Consider the following 21,857-nt stretch of genomic DNA (forward strand, 5'->3'; position numbering starts at 1 on the left):
ACCCCAGAATAGATCAAGAGGGAGGGTACAAAGGGGGCCCGGGCATTCCTAGGTGAACCCCCACAAAGCACGTCATTCAGGGAGCCGACACAAAGCCAAAATATCTGTTCCCACCGTGGTCAGCTTCTCCCACCCTCCACCATGGGCCCCCAGTGTGGGGAGGGAAGGCCATCAGCTCCAGTCAGGCTCGTCACCTCAGTGACAGTCCTCATAAGGCCCTCTCCATCTTCCAGCCTACTTGAGAGAAGCATACACACATATTCCAAAGAGAGTAATTATCTAGGGATTTCTTTTTACAGAAACGACAGAAGTGACCAGGCATCAGTGGCTGGGCTATAACCTTAGCACGAAGACCGGGTTCGATTCCTCAGTACCACATACATAGAAAAGGCCAGAAATGGGGCTGTGGCTCAAATGGCAGAGATCTAGCCTTGAGAAAGCCCAAGGACAGTGCTCAGGCTCTGAGTTCAAGCCCCAGGACAAACAAAAAAAATAAAACTAAAATAGAGTATTTTAACTTCGGGAGTGGCAGCCTGCTATTGCCAGTCTGTGGCCCACAGAAGTGGAACAGTGGAAACAGGGTTTGGTCCCCAGGGTAGTGACACCAAAGACGGTAGGAGCGGGTGAGAAGTGAGTCCAGAGGGAGGAGTCTGGATCATGATTCATTGATGAAGGTCTCACGGTTCTCAAAAGCATGGGTTATTATAAAAAAGCAAAGCTTCCTTGTTCAGCTATTTCCCTTATTATCTCCTTCTATGTGATATTATTCACCAGGAGGCTCTAGCCTGACAAGAGGCTAGTTCTCTGCTCCAGATCCTCGAGCTAAATAATCCTCTTTTCTTTGTGAAAATCATCTGTCTCCGGTATTTTGTTGTAATAACCCCAAACAGACTAAGACAAGTGGACATGCATTCTACCCGCTCATTTGCTGAGGAAATGTTGTTTGAAACAGAATTATTTTCCAAATAGCTCCTTCTCTTCTCCCAAGCACAATACATGGAAATCGCCAGCTATCTGTGCAAATCACCTCTGCACTGAAAATATTTGCCTGATACAAAAAATGGAATAAATTCACTAGAGGGAAAATTATCTTACTTTTCATGTCTTTTCCAACCAGGACAAGAACCCTCAAAATAAATGCTCTTTCAATAGCTGTCAGAAGAAGTCATAAAATATATTGGCACCATCCTAACAGAAATAAGTTTGCTTTGAAGGGTAAAACTTATGAGCCAGAAAGAACAATTCTTACTGCTTAAGAAATAAACCTGGGGCCAGGAGTTTGGCCTAGTGGTAGAGTGCTTGCCTAGCATGCACAAAGACCCAGGTTCAATTCCTTGGAACCACATACATAGTAAAAAAAAAAAAAAAAAAAAAAGCCCGAAGTGGTGCTGAGGCTCAAGTGGTAGAGCTCTAGCCTTGAGAAAGTCCAAGGACAGTGCTCAGGCCCTGAGCTCAAGCCCAGGACTGGTGCAAAAAAAATAAAAAATAATTAAAAAAAAAAAGAAATAAACCGCTGTGTGCCCTGGCAATGATGACGGGTGTGTAAGACCCACACTGTGCTTGTCACATGCTGAGGACTTGTGATCTAGGAGTGTGGTCCCACAAGTGCAAGGCGGGCACAGCAGCCGCCCAATCCAGGCAGGGTATTTGAGGATGGAGAGGAGGTATGATCTCCAGGTCTTTATCCATCGCATGTGGGTCTGTCTCCAGTGAATGGCACATCTCTCCAGACAGTGTGCATGGCCGCCTTTGGTTTACCATGGTTTGTCTTACAGTTTTCAGACCTAACTTTGAATTCTGAGCTTTCTCCTTGCCTAAGGGAGCCACATTCAGTCCATTCTCTCTTGGCTTCATTAGGAACCAAGGCACTGGGCCCCCCAAAACCTCAGTCGGAAGCAGCCATCTCCCTATCAAGCCATGCTGTGCAGTAAGGAGGATTCGTTGGCAGCATAAGTTTCATTTCTTGTTAGTATATTGAAGTAGTTGTACAGAGGGCTTGCCATTTAACAAAGCGGTTTGTGAATGTGGTGCATTTTGGTCACTGGCAACCCTTTCTACATTGCCACTCATCGCAGCCCGCACTTTTGTAGGATGTGCATTAAATTCTTGACTGTATTCTCTCTCCCCTTCTTCTCTTCACTCTTCTGTCCTCTCCCCTTAGCCCTCTGCCCACCGCTTTCAAATACCGGCGTTTACTTTGTTGAACTTTGACTTTGCTTTCTAAGGAATTGCATACGTCAGCTAGCTTGACTTTCAGATAATCTAATTGGATCCAAATGGATGCATTGCCCTTATTGTTCATCAAATATCTTCTAGTCTTCTAGTTTGATAATTAATTCCTTACTTGTTCCATACTGGCTCATGCTACTTGTGGAATACTTCTCATTCTCCTTCCAAAAAGTCCCTGTGAGAGCCTGGAATATTGCCAGCAGTGGGAAGAGGTGGGAGAGAGAGAAAGCAGAGCCTAGAAAGAATACAAATCCTGAAATGGCCTATGCTCCAGAAATTCCAGAAATTCCACCTCCTCTCCTCTTTCTCCGTGCTCTCATAAACACAGATCCTTGTACTGCTTTCCTTGTGCTTTATTCAAGTTGGTGAGTGTTAATCCGATTTCAAGTACAAGGCAAAGTCTGCTAGGTGACATTTCAAGGGACTCCTGATGGGCAGAGGCCCAGGAACAGAGATGACACACACATGTCCTGCACCCCAGCTGTCCTGGTGCCAGGGCAATCCACAGTCACTAACGGCTCAAGGTCTGAGGTCACAAGGTGACGAATCATTAACCAAGACTAGCATTTGGGGTTTCCCTAAGTTAACTCACTTGGGCAGAACCCAGAGCAGTGACCACAGAGAGGAGAGCTGGCATTTGTACCTGGGAAACTCAGGCACCAATGGAGGGTTCTAAACACCACGGAAATGAAACCTGGACGTTGAACATCTTCCAATAATGACTACCCCTTCCATCTGACCATCTCCAACCTGCTGACGAGATGCTTGCTAAGCAGTGATCATTTTTTCATTATTCTAGTGAGTGGTATTATCACAGCATTATAATTTTATTATCCCCATGTGACACATGTGGAAAGCCTAGAAACTTGTTGGAGTTCATTTCAGTATATGGTTCTGTGATATAATAAGAAATACATTTTTGGTCTTGTCCCTAGTACCTGTCACTAAGCACCTGAAATTCTTGGGATCTCCTGAATGATAGAGGTGACAGAGCTTTCTGTCATTCAAATCAAACCTGAGTCTACCCTGATGAGATACCTCTGGTTGTCCCCTAGATAGTGTCCCTGTGTTTATTAGTCTGGTCTTATCTCAGTCCTGAGACGACAAACCCTGGGATTAGGGAGCAGGGATAGCACCTTCAGTCCCACACTCAACTTCAGGGGACAACAGCTAGAGACGGAGTGACTCCCCTACCACCAGTCATTGAGAACTGCATGTCTGTAAACCCTGAAGTCCTGGGTTCAGAAGCTCCACAGGGCCCCAGATGGAAGGAAGGCAGGGATCTCCTTCCCCATCCCACATCTCCTCTCATCCATTTGGCCATTCTTGAATGGCATCCGTTACTTTAGAAATAAACAAACTGCATGCTGAAGACTCACACCCGTAATCCTAGCAGTTCAGGAGGCTGAAATCTGAACATCAGAACTGGAAGATGTCCTGCGCAGGACAGTCCATGAAGCTCTTATCTGCAACTAACTACCAGAAAGCCAGAAATGGTGCTGGGGTGTACGTGGTAAACGAGAGCAAAAGAGTTCAGAAACAGTGCCCAGGCCCTGAACGCAAGCCCCAGGAATGTCATGAAATAAATAAATGAACCAAACAAGCCATATGTGAATGGATCATGCCTGTGATCCTAGCCATGCAGGAGGCGGATACCTAGAGGACTGAGTCTTGAAGGCAGTCTTCACAGAAACATCCATAAGGCTCTATCTCTAAAATCCAATAAAAACTCCAACCAAGAAACTAGGCTGGAGTCAAGACTCACAAGGTAGAGAGCCAGCCTTGAGGTTCTAAGTTCAAGCTTTACTACTCACACATACATACATATATACCTGTGCGCGCATGCGCGCACACACATGCACACAAAAGCATATGTGCACGTAAAGTGTTTTCCTGAGCTCTGTGAGCCAAACTAGCAAATCCCCTGACCTAAGCAGAGGTCTTGCTCATCCCTAGTCTTAAGCTGGTCAGTCAGAATTATGGCAGTGCCAGGACTTGTGACCCAGTGATTCCAGAAGAAGCAGCCATCTAGGCAATGAACCGTTACCCTGCAAGTAATCTGGCTAACGGCAATGAGCCCTGACAGAACAGAACAAAACTGTGAGACATCAAGCAAGTGTAAGAGACTCGGTTTATGTGGGAATATCAGCACCCACCTTTGGTGTCAGGGATGGTTCAGAGAGGGGAAGGAGAGAAGCTGGGGTGGGGGGTGTGCTTGGCTTTTCTCCATGATGCACTCGGATTGCATGTCTTTCTCCTAGAGTGAAGCAGTGTCCGCATCCATGCCCAGCCTTGCCTGCAGCTCATAGGAATTCAGACCAGCGCTGCTGTGTGCACAGCCCCACCCTTGGTGCAGGTGGCATGAGTGACCTGACAGGAAAGAAGGTAAAAGGAATTGAGATCTTTGCTTCAGTATCTCAAAGATGCCACAAGGCCGGTGATCCTCACCGATTACGAGGCTGAGAATGAGAAGATCCACATTTGCAGTCAGCCCAGGTAGAAAGAATGACTTCCACCAGAGCAACGGAGCCACATGGGACCCAGGAACAGATTCTCTCCTGTAAACTGTCAAGGAGTGACCCTGCAAACCCCTCGAGCGTGCTTGCTTTTGCTCACTTCCTACACTACCAGCGGCATCATTTCTTCTGTCCTCACAGGTCGTTATGGTGCAGATGGAGGGCACTGTCGCTGTGAATGAGCCAGCAACCAGTGGATAGCATCTCCCGGGCTCGCTGGCTCCCTGTCTTCCATCTCCAAAACTCTCCAGCAAGTTTTTTCTTGATGTTCCTAACCACGTGGCGTCTGTTGGGACTGTTGAGAGGATCATGTGCAGGGGAAACGTTTTCGGTGATTGGACAGTGCGATCCCCATGTGTTATACATGGCAGAGTCACTCAGTGCTGGAGTCAGAATCATTTCACTACCACCACGCCGGGCAGCCCGGCCTGGGATGGATGCTCATGGCCTGCAGCTTCTTCACGATGCCTCTGCTGCAGGCCCTGCCTGTACCTTAGACATGCAGGTCTATGTAGAGAGGGCACTTCTTAAAATCCGTGCTCTTGTGTCTAAACTATGCCATGTGGAGAACACTGTGCCAACCAATGCTGTGTTCTGTGACAGCAACGTCACCAAGACCGTCCGTGAGGGGCCTGGGCAGGGCTCACGGAGCTCCCCACGAGACTTTTCATGGAAGGAAGCCCAGGAAAGGCTCCATGGTCGGGCTCTGGGAAGAGTTTGTAGACAGTCCCAAAAGAAGCATGTCTCCAGCAGGGCTGGAACCCATCAGTGTGTGGAAATCTATTTTCATCATTGCCAATGTCTGGAAGAGGAGGTTATGCAGATTTAATAATAAATCAATGAACTGCTTGTCTCAGGGACTCAAGACGTATCCCTGGGGTCTGTGGGCCTTGATAAATCTCAGAGTCAGGATCCAGCATCTGCCACAGCCTCCTGCAGACCCGGATGCACAGAGCTTGGTGGCTTTGGCCACGTCTGTGCAATGCTCCGTGCCTTCCATCCTGCACTGCCTCCCTCCTGGTGGCTTTGGCCACGTCTGTGCAATGCTCCGTGCCTTCCATCCTGCGCTGCCTCCCTCCTGGTGGCTTTGGCCACGTCTGTGCAATGCTCCGTGCCTTCCATCCTGCGCTGCCTCCCTCCTGGTGGCTTTGGCCACGTCTGTGCAGTGCTCCGTGCCTTCCATCCTGCACTGCCTCCCTCCTGAGGCGGAAGACTGCTCTGACCCTTGAGCACAGGGTCAATTTCCCTCCTAATACTTTCCAGACCCCTTCACTCTGCACCCCTCCCTGTCCTGGAAGCACCATTTCCTAGCAACATCCACCAGCTTCTGATTACACAGCCAGGGCTCCCACACAGCCCTAGCTTCCCTCTCAACTGATTTCTCACCCCTGAACCCTGGACCTTGGAAGCCCAGCCCCACTGTCGTGGCCAACCTTCCCAGCGTGGTTCGAGCCCACATCAGCAGAACCCCAAACTTACTTAGAATGACCAGAGCTGATGTAATTTGTTAAGATGCATCATATTGCTCTGGCATAGTAGCTCCTGCCTGTAATCTCCAGTATTTGGGAGGCCAAGGCAGGAGAATCAAGAGTTCAAGGACAGCCTGAGCTACACAGCAAGTGTGAAGCCTCACAGCAATAGCCTGTATCTGTAATGTGAACAAAAACACACGGCTGTTTCTTAGCATTTAAAAACATGATGTAGCCCCTAGCCCAGGAGAACTGCTGTCCTTATACAAAGGCCAGAATGTAGACACAGAAACTCAAAGCTTGGTCCCATTCGTAGAATTCCAGCATGCCAGAGCAATTATAAAAACAAGTAGGAAAGAATGATAGTCATACGAAGATGTATTTTCATAACCTCAAAAGTCAGAAAATAATTTCTGATGGCTGTGAGGCTTGAACTAGGAGCCTTGGTGCTGTCCCTGAGCTTTTCTGCTCAAGATTTGGGGCTCTGTCACTTTGAGCCTCAGCTCCACTTCCAGTTTTCTGGTGGTTAGTGGGAGATAAAGTCTCATGAACATTCAAACCATGATCCTCAGATCTCAACCTCCTGGTATCTGGGATTATAGTTGTGAACCACTGGCACCAGACAAAATAATATTGCAAAAATTTCCATGATAGAGGAGGAACTCTAACAAGACTTGCTCTCCTTCCCACCAAATTTCCTAGTGTTCTGTTCTTGTTTTCACAAAGAGAAGAACTAGCTCTGCCATGTCATCCATTCTAAAATATAATCTAGAAGACAGATTTTCAAAATTCTCAAGAATACGCAATACAATTTTGGAAAAAATAATATAGTGCAGTGATTTATCTACTCTAAAGAATATGTTAAAGCAAAATGAAACGGTGTCCAGTACACACACACACACACACACACACACACACACACACACACACATCTAGACAAACAACCAACCAAAAAGGGACATGGAGTGAGTGCTCAGTAAAAGCCAACATAAAGAATGCACACATGTGTTGCGAATCAACGCAACATACGCAGGCAGAACTTTCAGATTACAGAGGAAACCTGTTTGCACAGTCATATTTGGATATTGTGAGTCATGTTTGCACAACTGCTGAGAGTTTGGGAGACAGAAATTCCATCCTCCATCTTCACTGGTCCTAGTAAGTGACAATGGATCCCAGATGGATCCAGAATTCTAACACATAGAACAAAGCCATAAAAGCAATAGGGAAAAAACTGCATGTGAGAGTTAACAGTAATCATACCAAGATGGAGCCTGTATTTCTAATGAAAGCTTGAAGTGATGTCAGCCATGACTGGAGACTGGGAGAGGGGAAACCCTAGCAAGGCCAAGAGCATACACGAATGGTGGCCCGTACAGGATAAGTATAAATATTTTAAAGTCATTAATGTACTATTTTATTTCTCATTTCTTTTGCTGTCCCTTGGCTATCTCATATGGTTACAGTATTTTACCTTGTTATCTGATATATTATATATATGTTTATTTGGTTATTTGAAATAGGATAGGGAAGGGGGTGGAGGGGAGGGAAATGGGGACCAAGACATGAGAAAGGGTATCAATGTATGTGAAGTAATGCATCTTCTATCTGGTGAATATAATGTAACCCTTCTATTAATTACAATAAAAATATATGGGAAAAAAACATCCTGCATCCTTCTGTATTGAGCTAGTATGCTGCTGAGCAGACAATATTTGGGAAAACATAAAACAAATAGCACATAAGTAACAAAATATTTATTATTGTTATTCATTATTATACTGGGCCTCATATTTGCTTAGCTGGTACTCGTCCACTTGAGCTCTACTTCCAGCTCTGATTTTTGCTAGAGATGGAATCTCATAGACTTTTCTGCCTGGGTTGAATGTGAATCATGACCATCCACATTTCAACCCCCTGAGTAGGTAGGATTCAGGCACAATCCGTCAATGCCTGGCCAAAATGTTTTATTTTACAAGTGAAAATTAGTGAAATTTCAAGTTAGCAAAAATCACTATATTCCCTTTTCAGTTTATTGATAATAACCTACAGGATCCAAAATTTGAATTATCTTCTTCAACATTACAAATTGAATAAATTAAGAGACAAATACCTAAAACAACTTTATAAATTTTCAAAAAAATTTTCCTCAAGTATCAAAATTAAAAAGCAAGGTTTTAATGAATTTTAAGCTATATTTCAGCCTCCACTGGGAAGGATGATACCAGAGGATTGAGAGTTCAAAGACAGCCTAGAAGGCATAGCAAACAACAAAAAACAAACATACAGCCTGGGGATGGTGGCTTGTGCCTATAATCCTAGCTTCTCAGGAGTCTGAGAAGCAGTTGGAAGCCAGCCCCAGTGGGATAGGTCATGAGATTTTATCTCTAAATTAGCAACCAGGAACGCAGAAGTGGTGTTATGATTCAAAGTGCTAGAGCAATAGCCTTAAGTCTCAGCACTCAGGACCAGAGTTCAAGCCCCATGACCAAATACATCCCAGCACTCCCCTGAACCCCGAGTCGGGGGAACAAGCCAACCACCAATGGCTCACACCTATCTATAATTCTAGCTACTCAAGAGGCTGAGATCTGAGGATCATAGTTTGAAACCAGCCTGGGCAGGAAAGTTCATGAGACTTTTATCTTCAATTAACCTCTGCACCGCCCCCCCCACACAAAGCCAGAAGTGGAACTGAAGTAGAGAACTAGGCTTGAACAAAAAGCTCAAGTTCAGGGACAGCACTCAGGCCCTGAGTTCAAGTTTCAAGACTGATTTAAAAAAAAAAGAAAGAAAATACAAAACAAACAACAACAACAACAACAACAAACCTATAAAATTTTTAGATGTTTTTGGTTGTTGTTCTGTTTTGGGGTTTTTTTTTGTGGGTCATGTGGCTTGAACTTTGCCTACTCTTGAGCCAAGCCCCACTTCCTGTTGGAGATAAGGGTCTCAGGTCCTTTTGTGCCTGGGCTGGCTCTGAACCTTGATCCTCAGATCTCAGCCTCCTGAGTATCTAGGATTGCAGGCGTGAGCCACCGCGCCCGGCTTTATTTTATTTCTTTAGAGGTGAAATGTTAGCGTGTGTTCATTAAACCATGATGAGCATTTTCATATAATAGCACTATTTGCAAACCTTGCATGCAGTCTTTATGACAACATAATGAAATGTATCGCACAATACATGGATGAAGGTAAAATCCTACATAAAGAATATAAAATTGATATTACTCCCTACAGATGGCATGTGTGTGCATGGACAAAGTACTGTACACATAGAATTGTTTTCATCCATATAGAGAGATCATTTTAATCTTTACAGAGAGATTTACAGGGCGCACACACCTGTGTGGATAGAGAGAAAATCCATGAGTGCTCAGTGTTGAAGCACATTCCATGAGTGACCGTGGGTGTCGCACTAATCTGGAAGGATCTCCAGATCCGCAAGTCTGAACGCTTGTAGGAGGAGGAGGGGGTGGGTACTACACTCGAGGTTCTGACTCCCGGGTCTTCGTGAAGGGCAGTGCCCGCCGTGCTTCAGCAGCAGACCACCACATCCTGCTGTTAGGACATGCCCCCCTCCTCCCCAGGTCGTCAAGAATGTGATTTAGTGTGCAGCCTCTAATGTTCTGATGCTACACACACCACAGTCCCAAAGAGGACGTCGACTCGCCTGACATTCAACACCTACTTTTTATCAAATAAATAACAAAATGGTTATCAAACAAAAAGAGAAAGACTAGAAAATATATATGTGCATATGTATGACAAACTAAAGATACAAACTCTAGGATCATACCATATTTAGAAAAACAAAATGTCATACGTTATTCATCTGAATATGGTGGCTCACACCTGCAATCCCTGGACTTAGTGTGAGAAGTCTGGAGCCCTGGGGGGACTGTGGCTGGTTGCAGATCTGTCTGTGTACTTCCAGTATGGCTGAGATCAGTAGAAAACCCTGGTTGTGGGGTCGTTTATCCTCTGTTTAAGTGAAGACATAGGATATGAGTGTCTGACCTGCTACAGTAATTTTTTTTTTGGTGCTTGAACTCAGGGCTTGAGCACTGTCCTTGGGCTTTCTCAAGGCTAGCACTCTACCACTTGAGCCACAGACCACCTCTGGTTTTTCTATGTATATGGTAACGAGAAATGGAACCCCAGTTTTCGTGCATGCCAGACAAACATTCTACCACTAGGCCGAACTCCTGACCTCTGTTACAGTAATCTTATCAAAACTTTATCTCCATGTTTCTTGAGCTTATGATGTATACATCCTGGAAGGAGCCCTTTGTTTATTTCCCATCACCCAGATAATCGGAGCCTATAAAAGCAGAGGGTGAGGGAGATAGCTTTAGCTAAATCATGTGTGGGAGCTAAACTGTTCCTTGCCCATGGTGGTCACCAGAATATTAATTATCAAATTAAAATATTCTGTAATATTATTGCATAGACATCTTTTATTCTGTCACCCCAGAATCTATTGGTTGAAACTGGCAACTTAGGAGGCGAATGCTCTGAATTCAAGATCTGTTAGGCCATACAATAAGAACCTGTCTCAAAACAAAAGAAGGAAGGGAGGAAGGAAGGAAGGAAGGAAAGGAAGGAAAGAAGGAAAGGAAGGAAGGAAGGAAGGAAGGAAGGAAGGAAGGAAGGAAGGAAGGAAGGAGGGAAGGAAGGAAGGGAATGACAGAAAGAGCAGTTCTCTTTTTTAAAAAAATCTATAAAGATAATGACACCAGACAATTCAGAAAAGGGAAACCTCAGAAATTGCCCCCTGGGAAATACTAATTCCAATCTATTACTAGCCCTGGCCTTCTGGATGAAAGGATGGTGTAGACAGCGGGAGGACTGAAGCCCAGCAGAATCCAGTTGAGAAGAAAACAGGGCTTCTGGAAGGTCAGGAAGGAAGCGTACAAGAGGGGCTGAGGAGAGGAGCGTCCGTGGAGAGCCAAGTACCCCAGGTGGGCTTCAGGAAGCAGGGGGGTGATCACTGCCCATCTCTCTGCCCAGAGGCCCTGGCAAGAAGGGACCCTTTGGTTCAATATCAGGGCTGGAGTTGGAAGCAGAGTGAGTCTTCCCATCACTGGAGCAGAAGGCGCATCACAGATCTGCCTTCTGTATCTTTGAGGGTCAGGCTGCAGCAGTCTAGGAGACACTTATGAAACCTGACAGTCCCGTCTCCTTTCTATCCCTAAGTGAGTCATCTCCTGTGCTTTGGAAAATGTGGTTTCCATCATCCATCACAAAGCATATCTTTTGTTGTTGTTGCTTTGGTCTGTCATGGGGCTTGAACTCTGGACCTGGGCATTGTCCCTGAGCTCTTCAGCTCAACACTAGCGCCACTCACACAGCGCCACTTCCAGTTTTCTGGTGGTTAGCTGGAGATAAGAGTTTCACAGACTTTCGTGCTCCGGCTGGCTTTGAACTGTGATCCTCAGCTCTCGGCCTCATGAGTAGCTAGGATTACAGGCATGAGCCACCAGTGCCTGGCACAAAGCTATGTTAACCACATCCTCTCCTTGGCACAGAAATGAAAAGCATTAGTTCTGGCTTAGGTTGGTTGCACTCTGGAGTGCAGACATCATTTCTTCCTTTTGTTGCCCCAGTATGAAAGAATGAACTCAGGGCTTCACTCCCACTTGGCTTTTTCACTCAAGCCTGGCAGTCTATCACTTGATTCATACCTCCAGTTCCAGCTTTCTGCTGCTGATTAATTGGATTTAACAGTTTCTCAGACTCGTCTGCCTGGGTTGGCTTTAGACCAGAATCCTCAGATCTCAGCCTCCTGAGTGGCTAGCAAAGGTGTGAATCAGCAGTACCTGGTTTGGCTTTCCTTTTGTCAAGTACATGGCTGCAATTTTTCAGTTACTATTATTTTTTATAAGCAATAAATGTGGGAGTAGACTTTCAGTGTACATAGTCAGTGAGCCTAAAAAATCTATTTTATTTGCCAGTAACTGTGCTAAGCACCTTTTTACGTAAGAAAAGACCTTGTGAATCACCATTTCAAGGAAATATTTCAAAACTCCAGGCTTTGGAAACCATCCCAAGTTTCATCCTACCACGGGTTGTGCAGTCTTTCCCGGGCTCCAGGCCTCTCCTCACATTCCTCAAGCTGTGCATGCTGAAGCCCATCGTATTAAATGGCATCACACTGGCACATGTTATGCTGTGTTGTTCGGGAAATGATAGCAAGAAATACAAAGTGTCTGAACATGTTCAGTAGAGACACAGCGTTTTCCTGAGTGTCTTTATTTTGTTTTGTGCCGATACTAGGGCTTGAACTCAGGGCCTGGTCACTGTCCTTTTAACTTCAGGTAAATCTAGCATTCTGCCACAGCTCCACTTCTAGCACCTTGCTTGCTAAATTGAGATAAGACTTTCATGGACTTTCCTGGCTGGGATGGCTTTGAACCTCAACTTTCAGATCTCAGCCTCCTGAGAAGCTCACCAATGAATGCCCAGATTCCGAGTCTCTTTGATCTGCAGTAGAGTTTAGATTCCTGAGGTAGGAAATCTGTGGACTTGAAGAACCAACTGTGCACATGAAATGAGAGACAGCGGGTAAAACAGAATGCTTTGGAAGTCACTGTCACCATCTCATGGCATATTAGGCTCGAGTGGGTGGCACTAGTTTTATCTCAGCGTTAACCACGATGCAATAATTACAATGCTTTGGCTTTGGAGACTCTGGTCTATGAAGCCAATGAGGTATGGCCTCTGTTTCCCCACTCACAGGTCACTGTCTTCTTTACCATGGGCTTTCCGAACGTGTTATGCTTTTCTATCTTTACGGATGGTATAGAGCAGAATTCTGGACTGCATCTGACACTGGGTTTGTGTCTGCTTTGTCTAAGTAAGCACCGTCTCAAAGAGTACAAATGGATTCCCTTAGGTCTAGCGGAACAGAACCCCGGGATCTGGTAGATCACCCTGGAGCAGTTGATTCCGGCCGAGGTCATTTCCTCATCTCTTTTGGCCACTGTAAGCCATGCAGATGCCATGACTATAAGAAGGCCAGCTTTCAGCTCTCTACACTCCTCTTGATGACCCATCCCAAGACTTCATTACTAGTATTGTGCTGTTGTTATTACGTGTGTCCTGTTCTGATCTGTTACCGAAACAGACCCATGTGAAGTGTTGATGAGGTGTCCATCATTTTATATAATTTACATAATTTTAATAACGTTATAAAATTTAAGTTTTCGAGGGAATCCAGGAAGGCTGTTTTACGTCAGGCCACACTGCTGGCCTTTGTGTGTGGCGTCCTCAAGGGACGGATGGTAATCCACACCACAGTCATGATTTGGGTGTTCTAAATGAGCCAGAGAGCTGACCCCTAAGTGGCGGGTCTTTGTGATGTGCGTGAGAAATCCTTCCGCATGCTCTCACGGTTCACAGCCCTGCAGCAGGCTTCTGGCAGGAGAGGCTGGTTGTGCAGGACAGAAGAGAGGGGCATTGACACGGCTCTCTGCACCGGGCAAGGCAGATACAGAGCAAACTTGCAGAGAGGTTCAGCCAGGCAGGAACCTCTGTGTTCACAGGGGATGCAAAGACATCCAGATATGGCTCAGAAGATCTAAGGCCAGACTGTGGGGTGGACATGGCCAGAGCTCACCCAGAGGAGCGAGGAGAGCACAGAAGTTTGTTACATTGGGTTTCAAGGATAAAGACACCTGCCCAGCAAGGCAGTGTGTGACTGGCATAATGGAGATCAATGGCCCAGAGTAGGGGGTGGGGGGCAGAGAGGGAGAGAGGGAGGGAGAGGGAGAGGGAGCGAGAACACTATATGGGTGACGAGTTCAGATAATGCCACTGTGGAAGTAAAATTGAACACAAAAATGCTATTCCATAGATCTTTTAATTTTCCCGTGGTCACCACCTGCTATGTCAGCTGGCAAGCCTTCCTTCCACAACTCCCCCAAGAAGCCTTCGCTAAAACCACACATTGATTTCATTCCCTACAGGGATCCAGAACTAATATCCAAACGCTGCGAAATAAAGTTCAGACTCCAGCTGAGACTGTGTCCTCCCCTCCCCCTCCCCCAGCAAAACTTTTGTCGTCATCAACTTCTCCCGAGTCTCCTTTTGCATGGAAGGATGAGACAAGGGGTGATTGCTGCAAGGGTCTTGGTAGTCTCCTCCAGCATTGACTCCTGACCAAGGTCTGGGTGAACAGATGGGGGATTCCTCAGCTTCCTGGCCCAGCAGCCCCCATCACAATTGGTCCCACAGGAAGCCGGCTCCTTGTCCCAGAGCTCAGCTCCTCCCTGCTGCAAAGAATCTGAAGTTTGATACAGTTTGCATCCCACCTGAGAGTGCAGGTCTCAGTATTTCTGGAAGGGGACGAAGGAGGAAGAAGGAGTTCAGATCCTACCCAGTGTCTGCCTTTGGAGTGTCTAGATTGCCCTGACTCAACTGGGATAGTTCCAAGAGCCAACTTAGAAAACAAATACAAAAAGAAAGAAAGGAAGAAAGAAAGGAAGGAAGGAAGGAAGGAAGGAAGGAAGGAAGGAAGGAAGAAAGAAAGAAAGAAAGAAAGAAAGAAAGAAAGAAAGAAAACATGATGGGAACTATGTCCACAGTATCCCATCCCTCAGTGTTCTTTCTCTGGGCAGATGATGAAAATCTGTTTCACCTCTTCTCTCAAAGACATCTGAGCCTTCTGAGGAGAAGGTTTTCCTTTCCTGGAATAGCCTCATCATTCCATCCAAAATTTGTATGGTGTTGGGACGTACTTCTAGGATGGAGCTTATTCTTAGCATGTGTGAAACCCTGGGTTGATCCCCAGAACCCAAAATAAAAATCAGTATGGATGTCCTCAAAGGTCATTTCTCTTTCCCATACCAATGCCTAACAAGGCACCCAAGCTTCGGGCCGCTGGCGATGTTGAGAAGTGCTGCAATAACCTCTTTATTTTATTTAGTTTTGTTTCGTGCTGATACTGAGGCTTGAATTCAGGGCCTGAACACTCTCCCTTAGCTTTTTTGCTCCAAGTTGGTGCTCTACCTCCTGAGACATTTTGGTGGCTAATTGTAGATAAGAGTCTCACAGACTTTCCTGCTGGGCTGGCAGCCTCCCGACTAGCTAGGGTTCCTACTGTGAGTCACCAGAGCCCAACTTACAGTAACCTAGCACTCCTCCTGACGGGGCAGCTTGCTGGGAAGAGCCAAAATCACTTCACTCCCAATCCCCAGCCTAAAACAGGAGTCTATGGAAAAGAGTAATTAATTGCTTTGCAAGCATGAGCCATGGAAAATTCAGATCTCCAGTTGACCAAGAAAACCTTAAAGCCCTTGACTCAGACCATGCTTGTTCACCTGTGTACTTCATTGGGCAGGCTATCTACAATGTACACCATGAAAAGATACCTGCTCTTACTCTCCATTACATATTCGTCCCTCAGGCTCACTGTTCTACTTTATGCATCTGATATGTATTCTATTTTATGTATCTGCTCCGTAAAGTATAATTTGTATTAGGAAAGGGACTGCAGTGGTTAGTTGCATGTGTTGAGAGGTCTGGGCTAGGGTGCTCGGACAGCGAGTGGTTAAATCCTTTCCTGGATGAGTTTGGAAGAGACTGGAATTAGCAGACTGGGTAAAGACCTGTCCACGCTCTTGTAGGAGGCGCCTCTACTTCATGGACAAAAGACAGGGGAATGAGTTCCTTCCTTCTGTCTGTCTGTCTGTCTGTCTGTCTCCCTCTCTCTGTTTGTGGTCTCTCTGTCTCTGTCTCTGTACTCTCATTTTCCTGTACTTCTTTAACATGAAGCAGATTTATTAACTTTTTATCTTTTGCTGACTTCATCTCTAACAGCTTTCAAATTTTAGATTTTCATCAGATATTTTATCTGATGCTTTTCTCGGTTTAAACCCTCCTATTAATATATTTTCTTCAATGTATATCTTCATATTACAGGATACACACACGCATATATACATACATACACAGGTATTTTGAAGCACGCAGCATTTTTCAGGATTCTAGGGGAAAACATTTCTGATTGTTTTACTTTCGGTGGCTCCCAAGCTTCCAGTTACTATGGAGATATGCCTCCACCAGCCACGCCTGACTTGTTCTGGGATCCATTATAATTACACGGTGACATTTGATTTCAAATCCTGATGCGCAGCTGAGTGAATGGCTTATCATTTTGACAATGTCTTTTACGGTGAAACTCAAAGGCCTGTGCGTTTGGATTGCACACTTCACACACTTAGGAATATTAAGAGTTCAGAGCTCAGAAAGGGAGTGTGGGTGGGGTGAGCACTGCAGGGCTGTCTAGAGTCTCATCCGTGCCCAGGGGGCGGCAGGGGTGGTGTTCTGACGTCCACTCTAAAGGGGACATTCCTGGAAAGACCAGAGGGATTCGTCTTTAAAATTTGCTTCTAAAAATAATCTTGACTCTCAAAGCCTATTTCCAGAATAGCACGTCTCCAATGTACACAGTTGTATACTGGCCCTATTTTAAGAAACAGAATTTGAGGATTCACAAGTATTTTTGCTCCTGATTCACTTTTCACATCTTTAAAAAATGTGCTGCTCCACAGCGCTTTGTCCTTGCCTGAGGACTTGAGTAGGAGAAAGGGAACCCAGCAAGACCAGTGGGCTTCGGGCACCTTTGGCGGTGGCCCCGGTTTTCAGGCTCATACTCCAGAATTGGGCTGGGCTTTCTAAGGGACGGGCTTTGCATGTGGTCGGAGGCCTTGCCAGTCTTGAGAGGCCATCTTAACACAAAATAGCCCAGCCCGAGGTCATCTGCTGCTCCCCACAGATCCGAGTGCAGGGTGGGTAGAGAGGAGCTCATGGGAGTTTTTTGTCTATGTACATAGCTGCTGCTGCCTGGGACGTTTAGTGAACTTGGCCTCCATTTCGGCGACTCAGCAGTGGAACACCACAGCTCACTGAGTGCAGAGACAAGTACACAGTTCTTCCCTGTCCTTCGGGGAAAAGCTATCAAGGAGCCACACAAAGGAGGACAGCACCCTGCTGTTCTTTGTCCTACTTGTCCAGGAGTCTTGGACCATTAATGCACGGATCCACGTTCTTCTTCAACCTCACCAAAGTGAACCAAAGCAAAAACAATGTTGAGAACATCAGCAGGAACTTTCACCAAGCAGGAAGAGCCAAAGCTTCTGAAATCCAATGGATGGGAGGCGAAGGCAGATAAAGGGTAAAGGTTGACCAAATGCCTCCAGCGTGTCAAACACTGTTCCTTACTCTGCCTTTATGGTGACATTTGTTCTATGATTCTTGCCCCCTCAAAATGTGTTTGGGGACATTTATATAAGAGATGGCCCTAATCTGACAGGACTAATAAGAAGCAGCTATCTTCCTAAGAAGTAGCCAACAGGAAAAGGTACTGAGAGACAACCATGGGAAATACTATAAGAGAAAAGCCATCTAAACCAATGCCTTGAACTTCCAATACCTGAAACTCAAGATTCCTAGCTCCCAGAACTATGGTAAATGTCTTTTGCGTAGGCCACCCAGTCTGGACATTTTCTATGGCAACTGGAGTGAATTATACCCATGTATAATTATCTGATGAAATGATTTAACAGCCTACTAGAATCCCCCCATTATCCCATTTTCCAGAAGAGGGAGCTGATGCCAACATCCCCTTGCTGGCACATCAGATGATAAGGCCCCCCTAATCAGGCATCCTACTAGAAGTTTAGGCTCTCTAATGCACTGAGTACAGTCAAAGTTCCTGAAAGTGGCCCCAGATGATTTGAGCAGAAAAGGGTGTTTACAAGAGAACACTGCGTGCCTTGCAGATCTACTCAGATAGCCGGGGAGACAGAGCTGAGATGAAGGCCCCACTGACAGGGTGGCCTGCTGCCAACATGGAGTCCAGGGGCCCAATTTCTTCACCACCTTCACTGCCTGAAGAGAGTCCTGGTAGTCCTTCCATAGATCTTAGAGCAGAGCTCTGGCTGGTACACAAGGTAGGAGGAGCCTCCACCAAACCCAGACTCTGCCCGGCTGGGGGACCAAGGAGATACCTGTCTAGAGGGCTGGATATCTGCCTGTGGTGGGGAGTGGGGGGGGGTCTCATTCTCCCGGCTGGATTGAGAAGAGTGAGTAGCCCTTGGCCATCAGGAGGAGATTCCAACACTTGACAGCCAACAGGAAAGTAGCCTTGGAAAACCTCTCATGTCCTGTACCCTTGCACCGGGTTGAGTCCAAATTGGTTCAAACGGGGTAAGCAAGAAGATGCAGTGTTTGGAGAGTCCAGGGTAGCGGTGCCTGGAAGGAATGAGTCTTCCCAGTGGATCTTGAAAGGACTCACACTAGAGGATGAAGGTGGAAATTTTGCTGTGTCCAGGGGCCAGGGCCAGTACCAATACTGAGAAGCTGAAGGAGGTGGATGTCCACGTGGAGGATTCTTGTGCATCTGCAAGGGTGAAGCTGATGTGTGCGAAGCACCGGAAGACAGACTCAGCATCAGACGGCCTTGGTCTCTTCATCCTCACGAGCTCTCTGAACATGTGACCTTACAATCCATCCTGTGGCTGCTCTGGAGAGAAAAGCAGTCAACTGAATTCTCTTCCACGTACACTCTGTTCTTGGCACACTGGAGAGTTCTAAGAGTGAAAGACATGGCTCCCATCATTGAAAATAGACTTGCCAAAAGCTGAATAATTAAAAATTCTCAGTAACAGTGAAAGGTAACAATTGGGTGGGTACCATCTGGCAGTGCAGAATAATTGCTAGGTGAACTTTATAAAGATGCAAATCGCTATTTAAAGAGCACTGGATTTTAAACAAACTCCACAGACAACTTGAGAGCATTTTCACCACTGGGAGGAGTTGTTAAGACCCGTTTATTTGGGACAAGCTGGTGAAATCTACGTAGGCATGTCTCTGCATTTGTTTCTTGATAAATTATGCCATCTCTATTTATCTAGATACAGTGTTGGGTTTTGTTTGTCTTTAAGTAACATTCATCAATAAAGGGAATATTCCATTTGGAGATTATCCAATGACAGAGAACATCATTTTATTTTAATCATGAATATTCAATGCAAGATTTTCTTCTCAGACATTTGGGAGACATTTCTTTCAATGAACAAGGGCTCAAACACCATAGAAAGAGACACATACTCCATGTATACTAAGAAAACATTGGGTAGAACTAACTAGTGAGTGCAGACAGATACATGCTAAGGCTAAAAGTAAGGCTAAAAGTAAAGCTAAAGTAAAGACCATTAAGTTTTGTTCCCAGTGTGCATTATCTTCTCATTACCTATTCTATTAGCACAACTTAGGTAGCTTTGTAAAGCACTCTGAAACTATTGTACAAAACACAAGCTTCATAATAAACCACTCCAGTTAGTTCTACTTAAGGGCTTCTAGGCACTCAAGAGCAAGTGCCTTTTTCATACTGCATCCTTTGTCTCACAGAGAAGAGAAAGTGTCACGGGTTGTGGAAAATGAGATGAGAGCTCTGCACTCTGAGCTCCCCAGTCACCCCTGGGCAGATGATGCCCACTGCATGACAGTTCCTGGAGCTGCCAGGGCACTGAGGCAAAGCCTTCCCGCTGGGGATCCAGATGGCCTCTGCCGCACACTTCCGCCCGCAGCCCAATGGTGTTTGTGGGTAAGAATGCCATGGGGAAGGTAACACTTATAATTTGATTTGAGGTAAACCATTTGCTAACTTTCCTACTTTCCATATGGTCACACACCAATTACTTGAAGTCACAGAAAACAGGGTATGTTGTTAGAAATGCATGCCTCTCCATATCAGAACATGAGTAAATGCACACGAGGGAAAGATTTGCTTCAGTGTGTTACCATTCTCCCTGGAGCTAGGCAGGCACATATAGCCCGCTTGGTTTTTATCCCAACCAAAGCTATCCCTTCTCCTCGTCCCATTCTATATGCTACTAAGGTGATGAGATGATACGAGGAGTTAAAACATCCCTACGCAGTGCAGGTGGGGTGGACGTTCTTCTGGAGACAGAGGCTCACACCCTCCTTACCAGAGCTGGATGAGAACGGGCTGGGACCAAGGTGGCTGATGGTTTAGGGTGGAGGAGGTTAGCAAAGTCGGTGGAAAATTCTCATCCAGGCTGGGGTGCTCTTGATGCAGCTGTTTGGTGCAGACAACACAAATGACAGTTGAAATCAAGAAACAATTCCAGGGAATAACAGTAGAGAAGGGTGACATGACCAGATGGAGACCTAATAAGAGTGTTGAGAAGAGTGGACCTAATGTGTGTAACAAAATAGCACACATCATTTTATGCGATGTTTTCTCCCCTCCAAAACGAAGGTGGCTTTTATTTTGCACACTTAGTACACACTCCAGAAGTTAAGTCTACATGGGTGCCAATGGATCACACTGGAATCCGAGTTATGCAGGAGGCTGAGATTCAGAGGATCACTGTTTGAAGCCAGCCTGGACAGAAAAGTCCACAAGACATTATTTTCAACATAACCTGCAAAAGGGGCAGGACTGGAGGTGTGGCCCAAGTGATAGAGTGCCAGCCAAGCAAGCAAGCCAACAAGCCAAGCAAACACAAGGCCCTGAATTCAAATCTGGTATCAGAAAAAGAAAGTCCAAATTCACCTAGAAAAAAGTGATGTGTAAACTCATTTGAGTAGAACTTACTTTCCTACCAAATAAAATGGTGAAAGACATCAGGCTCTGTTAGATCTGTTTGTCAGACAAAAACAAGTCTTATATGCAATCAGAAATTGCTTTGACATTTAAATTCAGGGCATGTAAAATAGGGGGTGTTGTTTGTCATTATTGGGGTTTGAACTCAGGGCTCCATGGGGGTGTTACCCCAGCCCTTTTCCTAGTGTTAATTTCTTTTAGAGCTGGGTCTTACATTTTTGCACCAGTGCCAGACTCTGAGAGTAAACCTTTTATCTCTACCTCCCTTGTGGCGATATCACAGGCACGTACCATCATACCCAGTTTTTTTGTGGAAATCAGAATCTCCCTAGTTTTTTTCCCAAGTCTCAAACAGCTAACTTCTCAATCTGCAGGGGTGAGTCTCCTTACCTAGCCACAGAAAAGTAGCTGGGCATTATCACCACACAAGCCATGAATCAGGACATAAGTGAATCTTATTCTGCAGCAATGCCAATACCCAAACAACCTCTAGGCACTGTAATAGTCATTCCATTGCCATGAAGTCTGAGTTGCAGTTTCACAAACAGAAGATCCCTACGAAGTAGATATTTAGAAGGCACACTTCACAATAAAAATATCTCATTAAAAATATATAGAGGAAGGCAACTGTTTGGGTAAATGAGCCAGTGAAGAGCAACACCTGAATTAAGGAAAAACAAGGGCTTCAGGGGACAGGGCTCAGAAACAGAGAGCTTGGTGGCATATGGCCCTGTGATCCATACCAGCATTGAAACAAATTATAATAAATAAGGTCAAATGTCTTCAGTTTAAAAAAATCGTTTAATTTTTTTTAAAGTAAACTATTTAAATTTTGTATTGGGGAAATACAAATGTATTTGACAAAGATACAAAATTAGAAACTCACATACACATAGCCGCAATAGCCATTTTATGTTATATATCTGTATTTATATCTCTCTATAAATATATAGATAAAATAACATATCTACATAAATATACTTATATCTAAATTTTTATATATTT

This window comes from Megascapheus bottae, chromosome 21, assembly GCF_031878675.1.
Source record: "Megascapheus bottae isolate mThoBot1 chromosome 21, mThoBot2.hap1, whole genome shotgun sequence".
Lineage (NCBI taxonomy): Eukaryota > Metazoa > Chordata > Mammalia > Rodentia > Geomyidae > Megascapheus > Megascapheus bottae.